General features: G+C 39.7%; 1 non-coding gene across 1 annotated transcript; it reads left to right on the top strand.

The window, feature by feature from the left end:
• The first annotated feature begins 7,828 nt into the window (after window positions 1-7,828).
• TRNAK-UUU (transfer RNA lysine (anticodon UUU)) lies at window positions 7,829-7,901 on the top strand. Its single transcript has one exon. It is a non-coding gene; the product is annotated as a tRNA-Lys (tRNA).

The raw sequence follows: 7,901 nt of genomic DNA, 5'->3' as shown, positions 1-7,901 counted from the left end.
AAACACACAGGGGAATTAGCTCAAATGGTAGATCCCTCGCTTAGCATGCGAGAGGTAGCGGGATCGATGCCCGCATTCTCCATTATAAAATTTGCATACATTTTATTTTTAACTTGTCATTGCCAAGGTCAATGCAGAGTAAGATCAGAAAAATCACAGATGGCTTTCAAATATGGTCTCATTATAACAACTGAAGTGGTTTAATCAAAAGGGTTCATGTATTCTTTAGCACGTGAGAGGAATTTGGATTCTTATGCAATCTCAAAATGAAGTTCTCACAACTTCCATTTTCATTTTCTCTTGTTTTGTTTGACACTCTATCCTCTGAAGGATGTATAAATCTGGCTTTCCTTGCAAAACAAGAGTAGAGGAATATCCAGGATTTGATTTTCTTCACAAAAAGGGATTGGTCTGCATACTGTCTTAAGGAGGGAGCCCAGCTAGCTCAGTCGGTAGAGCATGAGACTCTAAATCTCAGGGTCGTGGGTTCGAGCCCCACATTGGGCGAAAACGAGTAATTTTTGCCTGAATATTGCATTGACTCTCATAATATGGAGCTTCATCTTGCATAAGACATGCAATAACTCGCAAAAATTGTCCAGGAATGGATTTCCTTCATAAAAAATGATTAGTCTGCATACCATCTTGAAGTGGGAGCCCGGCTAGCTCAGTTGGTAGAGCATGACACTCTTAATCACAGGGTCGTGGGTTCGAGCCCCACGTTGGGCGAAAATTAGTAATTTTTGCTGGACTCTCATAATCTGGTGATTATTCTTGCATTAGACATGCAATAAGTATCAAAAATGGTATCTCCCTTGGTTTCTCATTGGTGGGAAATTTAACTTCAAGATTAGGTAGGGTATGAGTCTAGATGAACACACCGCAATATCACTCATATTCGAGTAGTAAACAGGCCAACCTGAACTGTAAATCATCCCATAAGTGGAGGTAAGGCATAAGTTAGGAGTGAACTGAACACTGTTATGGGCAATTGGACTTCAAATAAAGTGTGGAAAGCAGTCAGGTTACTTTTTTAATGTTATGCAGATTAAACACACAGGGGAATTAGCTCAAATGGTAGAGCGCTCGCTTAGCATGCGAGAGGTAGCGGGATCGATGCCCGCATTCTCCATTATAAAATTTGCATACATTTTATTTTTAACTTGTCATTGCCAAGGTCAATGCAGAGTAAGATCAGAAAAATCACAGATGGCTTTCAAATATGGTCTCATTATAACAACTAAAGTGGTTTAATCAAAAGGGTTCAGGTATTCTTTAGCACGTGAGAGGAATTTGAATTCTTATGCAATCTCAAAATGAAGTTCTCACAACTTCCATTTTCATTTTCTCTTGTTTTGTTTGACACTCTATCCTCTGAAGGATGTATAAATCTGGCTTTCCTTGCAAAACAAGAGTAGAGGAATATCCAGGATTTGATTTTCTTCACAAAAAGGGATTGGTCTGCATACTGTCTTAAGGAGGGAGCCCAGCTAGCTCAGTCGGTAGAGCATGAGACTCTAAATCTCAGGGTCGTGGGTTCGAGCCCCACATTGGGCGAAAACGAGTAATTTTTGCCTGAATATTGCATTGACTCTCATAATATGGAGCTTCATCTTGCATTAGACATGCAATAACTCGCAAAAATTGTCCAGGAATGGATTTCCTTCATAAAAAAATTAGTCTGCATACCATCTTGAAGTGGGAGCCCGGCTAGCTCAGTCGGTAGAGCATGACACTCTTAATCACAGGGTCGTGGGTTCGAGCCCCACGTTGGGCGAAAATTAGTAATTTTTGCTGGACTCTCATAATCTGGTGATTATTCTTGCATTAGACATGCAATAAGTATCAAAAATGGTATCTCCCTTGGTTTCTCATTGGTGGGAAATTTAACTTCAAGATTAGGTAGGGTATGAGTCTAGATGAACACACCGCAATATCACTCATATTCGAGTAGTAAACAGGCCAACCTGAACTGTAAATCATCCCATAAGTGGAGGTAAGGCATAAGTTAGGAGTGAACTGAACACTGTTATGGGCAATTGGACTTCAAATAAAGTGTGGAAAGCAGTCAGGTTACTTTTTTAATGTTATGCAGATTAAACACACAGGGGAATTAGCTCAAATGGTAGAGCGCTCGCTTAGCATGCAAGAGGTAGCGGGATCGATGCCCGCATTCTCCATTATAAAATTTGCATACATTTTATTTTTAACTTGTCATTGCCAAGGTCAATGCAGAGTAAGATCAGAAAAATCACAGATGGCTTTCAAATATGGTCTCATTATAACAACTAAAGTGGTTTAATCAAAAGGGTTCAGGTATTCTTTAGCACGTGAGAGGAATTTGAATTCTTATGCAATCTCAAAATGATGTTCTCACAACTTCCGTTTTTATTTTTTCTTATTTTATTTGACACTCTGTCCTCTGAAGCATGTATAAATCTGGCTTTCCTTGCAAAACAAGAGTAGAGGAATATCCAGGATTTGATTTTCTTCACAAAAAGTGATTGGTCTGCATACTGTCTTAAGGAGGGAGCCCAGCTAGCTCAGTCGGTACTGCATGAGACTCTTAATCTCAGGGTCGTGGGTTCGAGCCCCACGTTGGGCAAAAAAGAGTAATTTTTGCCTGAATATTGCATTGACTCTCATATTATGGAGATTAATCTTGCATTAGACATGCAATAACTCCCAAAAATTGTCCAGGAATGGATTTCCTTCATAAAAAATGATTAGTCTGCATACCATCTTGAAGAGGGAGCCTGGCTAGCTCAGTTGGTAGAGCATGAGACTCTTAATCTCAGGGACGTGTGTTCGAGCCCCACGTTGGGTGAAAATGAGTAATTTTTGCTGGATTATTGCATTGACTCTCATAATCTGGTGATTTTTCTTGCTTTAGACATGCAATAAGTATCAACAATGGTATCTCCCTTGGTTTCTCATTGGTGGGAAATTTAACTTCAAGATTAGGTAGGGTATGAGTCTAGATGAACACACCGCAATATCACTCATATTCGAGTAGTAAACAGGCCAACCTGAACTGTAAAACATCCCATAAGTGGAGGTAAGGCATAAGTTAGGAGTGAACTGAACACTGTTATGGGCAATTGGACTTCAAATAAAGTGTGGAAGGCAGTAAGGTTACTTTTTTCATGTTATGCAGATTAAACACACAGGGGAATTAGCTCAAATGGTAGAGCGCTCGCTTAGCATGCGAGAGGTAGCGGGATCGATGCCCGCATTCTCCATTATAAAATTGGCTACATTTTATTTTTAACTTGTCATTGCCAAGGTCAATGCAGAGTAAGATCAGAAAAATCACAGATGGCTTTCAAATATGGTCTCATTATAACAACTGAAGTGGTTTAATCAAAAGGGTTCATGTATTCTTTAGCACGTGAGAGGAATTTGAATTCTTATGCAATCTCAAAATGAAGTTCTCACAACTTCCATTTTCATTTTCTCTTGTTTTATTTGACACTCTGTCCTCTGAAGGATGTATAAATCTGGCTTTCCTTGCAAAACAAGAGTAGAGGAATATCCAGGATTTGATTTTCTTCACAAAAAGGGATTGGTCTGCATACTGTCTTAAGGAGGGAGCCCAGCTAGCTCAGACGGTAGAGCATGAGACTCTTAATCTCTGGGTCGTGGGTTCGAGCCCCGCGTTGGGCAAAAACGAGTAATTTTTGCCTGAATATTGCATTGACTCTCATAATATGGAGCTTCATCTTGCATTAGACATGCAATAACTCGCAAAAATTGTCCAGGAATGGATTTCCTTCATAAAAAATGATTAGTCTGCATACCATCTTGAAGTGGGAGCCCGGCTAGCTCAGTTGGTAGAGCATGACACTCTTAATCACAGGGTTGTGGGTTCGAGCCCCACGATGGGCGAAAATGAGTAATTTTTGCTGGATTATTGCATTTACTCTCATAATCTGGTGATTTTTCTTGCATTAGACATGCAATAAGTATCAAAAATGGTATCTCCCTTGGTTTCTCATTGGTGGGAAATTTAACTTCAAGATTAGGTAGGGTATGAGTCTAGATGAACACACCGCAATATCACTCATATTCGAGTAGTAAACAGGCCAACCTGAACTGTAAATCATCCCATAAGTGGAGGTAAGGCATAAGTTAGGAGTGAACTGAACACTGTTATGGGCAATTGGACTTCAAATAAAGTGTGGAAGGCAGTCAGGTTACTTTTTTAATGTTATGCAGATTAAACACACAGGGGAATTAGCTCAAATGGTAGAGCGCTCGCTTAGCAAGCGAGAGGTAGTGGGATTGATGCCCGCATTCTCCATTATAAAATTTGCATACATTTTATTTTTAACTTGTCATTGCCAAGGCAATTGCAGAGTAAGAACAGAAAAATCACAGATGGCTTTCAAATATGGTCTCATTATAACAACTAAAGTGGTTTAATCAAAAGGGTTCAGGTATTCTTTAGCACGTGAGAGGAATTTGAATTCTTATGCAATCTCAAAATGATGTTCTCACAACTTCCGTTTTTATTTTTTCTTATTTTATTGGACACTCTGTCCTCTGAAGGATGTATAAATCTGGCTTTCCTTGCAAAACAAGAGTAGAGGAATATCCAGGATTTGATTTTCTTCACAAAAAGTGATTGGTCTGCATACTTTCTTAAGGAGGGATCCCGGCTAGCTCAGTCGGTAGAGCATGAGACTCATAATCGCAGGGTCATGGGTTTGAGCCCCACGTTGGGCGAAAACGAGTAATTTTTGCCTGAATATTGCATTGATTCTCATAATATGGAGCTTCATCTTGCATTAGACATGCAATAACTCGCAAAAATTGTCCAGGATTGGATTTCCTTCATAAAAAATGATTAGTCTGCATACCATCTTGAAGTGGGAGCCCGGCTAGCTCAGTTGGTAGAGCATGACACTCTTAATCACAGGGTCGTGGGTTCGAGCCCCACGTTGGGCGAAAATGAGTAATTTTTGCTGGATTATTGCATTTACTCTCATAATCTGGTGATTTTTCTTGCATTAGACATGCAATAAGTATCAAAAATGGTATCTCCCTTGGTTTCTCATTGGTGGGAAATTTAACTTCAAGATTAGGTAGGGTATGAGTCTAGATGAACACACCGCAATATCACTCATATTCAAGGAGTAAACAGGCCAACCTGAACTGTAAAACATCCCATAAGTGGAGGTAAGGCATAAGTTAGGAGTGAACTGAACACTGTTATGGGCAATTGGACTTCAAATAAAGTGTGGAAGGCAGTCAGGTTACTTTTTTCATGTTATGCAGATTAAACACACAGGGGAATTAGCTCAAATGGTAGAACCCTCGCTTAGCATGCGAGAGGTAGCGGGATCGATGCCCGCATTCTCCATTATAAAATTTGCATACATTTTATTTTTAACTTGTCATTGCCAAGGTCAATGCAGAGTAAGATCAGAAAAATCACAGATGGCTTTCAAATATGGTCTCATTATAACAACTGAAGTGGTTTAATCAAAAGGGTTCATGTATTCTTTAGCACGTGAGAGGAATTTGGATTCTTATGCAATCTCAAAATGAAGTTCTCACAACTTCCATTTTCATTTTCTCTTGTTTTATTTGACACTCTATCCTCTGAAGGATGTATAAATCTGGCTTTCCTTGCAAAACAAGAGTAGAGGAATATCCAGGATTTGATTTTCTTCACAAAAAGGGATTGGTCTGCATACTGTCTTAAGGAGGGAGCCCAGCTAGCTCAGTCGGTAGAGCATGAGACTCTTAATCTCAGGGTCGTGGGTTCGAGCCCCACATTGGGCGAAAACGAGTACTTTTTGCCTGAATATTGCATTGACTCTCATAATATGGAGCTTCATCTTGCATTAGACATGCAATAACTCGCAAAAATTGTCCAGGAATGGATTTCCTTCATAAAAAATGATTAGTCTGCATACCATCTTGAAGTGGGAGCCCGGCTAGCTCAGTCGGTAGAGCATGACACTCTTAATCACAGGGTCGTGGGTTCGAGCCCCACGTTGGGCGAAAATTAGTAATTTTTGCTGGACTCTCATAATCTGGTGATTATTCTTGCATTAGACATGTAATAACTATCAGAAATGGTATCTCCCTTGGTTTCTCATTGGTGGGAAATTTAACATCAAGATTAGGTAGGGTATGAGTCTAGATGAACACACCACAATATCACTCATATTCGAGTAGTAAACAGGCCAACCTGAACTGTAAATCATCCCATAAGTGGAGGTAAGGCATAAGTTAGGAGTGAACTGAACACTGTTATGGGCAATTGGACTTCAAATAAAGTGTGGAAGGCAGTCAGGTTACTTTTTTAATGTTATGCAGATTAAACACACAGGGGAATTAGCTCAAATGGTAGAGCGCTCGCTTAGCAAGCGAGAGGTAGTGGGATTGATGCCCGCATTCTCCATTATAAAATTTGCATACATTTTATTTTTAACTTGTCATTGCCAAGGTCATTGCAGAGTAAGAACAGAAAAATCACAGATGGCTTTCAAATATGGTCTCATTATAACAACTAAAGTGGTTTAATCAAAAGGGTTCATGTATTCTTTAGCACGTGAGAGGAATTTGAATTCTTATGCAATCTCAAAATGAAGTTCTCACAACTTCCATTTTCATTTTCTCTTGTTTTTTTTGACACTCTATCCTCTGAAGGATGTATAAATCTGGCTTTCCTTGCAAAACAAGAGTAGAGGAATATCCAGGATTTGATTTTCTTCACAAAAAGGGATTGGTCTGCATACTGTCTTAAGGAGGGAGCCTGGCTAGCTCAGTCGGTAGAGCATGAGACTCTTAATCTCAGGGTTGAGGTTTGAGCCCCACATTGGGCGAAAAAGTGTACCTTTTGCCTGAATATTGCATTGACTCTCATAATATGGAGATTAATCTTGCATTAGACATGCAATAACTCCCAAAAATTGTCCAGGAATGGATTTCCTTCAAGAAAAAATGATTAGTCTGCATACCACCTTGAAGAGAGAAACCGGCTAGCTCAGTCGGTAGAGCATGAAACTCTTACTCTCAGGGCCGTGGGTTCGAACCCCACGTTGGGCGAAAATGAGTAATTTTTGCTGGATTATTGCATTGACTCTCATAATCTGGTGATTATTCTTGCATTAGACATGCAATAACTATCAAAAATGGTATCTCCCTTGGTTTCTCATTGGTGGGAAATTTTACTTCAAGATTAGGTAGGGTATGAGTCTAGATGAACACACTGCAATATCACTCATATTTGAGTAGTAAACAGGCCAACCTGAACTGTAAAACATCCCATAAGTGGAGGTAAGGCATAAATTAGGAGTGAACTGAACACTGTTATGGGCAATTGGACTTCAAAAAAGTGTGGAAGGCAGTGAGGTTACTTTTCTCATGTTATGCAGATTAAATACACAGGGGAATTTGCTCAAATGATAGAGTGCTCGCTTAGCATGTGAGAGGTAGCGGGATCGATGCCCGCATTCTCCATTATAAAATTTGCATACATTTTATTTTTAACTTGTCATTGCCAAGGTCATTGCAGAGTAAGAACAGAAAAATCACAGATGGCTTTCAAATATGGTCTCATTATAACAACTAAAGTGGTTTAATCAAAAGGGTTCAGGTATTCTTTAGCACGTGAGAGGAATTTGAATTCTTATGCAATCTCAAAATGAAGTTCCCACAACTTCCATTTTCATTTTCTCTTGTTTTATTTGACACTCTGTCCTCTGAAGGATGTATAAACCTGGCTTTCCTTGCAAAACAAGAGTAGAGGAATATCCAGGATTTGATTTTCTTCACAAAAAGGGATTGGTTTGCATACTGTCTTAAGGAGGGAGCCCGGCTAGCTCAGTCGGTAGAGCATGAGACTTTTAATCTCAGGGTCGTGGGTTCGAGCCCCACGTCGGGCG

Source organism: Lissotriton vulgaris, chromosome 1_1 (genome assembly GCF_964263255.1).
Source record: "Lissotriton vulgaris chromosome 1_1, aLisVul1.2, whole genome shotgun sequence".
NCBI classification, from domain to species: Eukaryota; Metazoa; Chordata; class Amphibia; order Caudata; family Salamandridae; genus Lissotriton; species Lissotriton vulgaris.
Note: the sequence above shows the minus strand (reverse complement) of the source record. Positions and strands in the feature narration are given on the sequence as shown.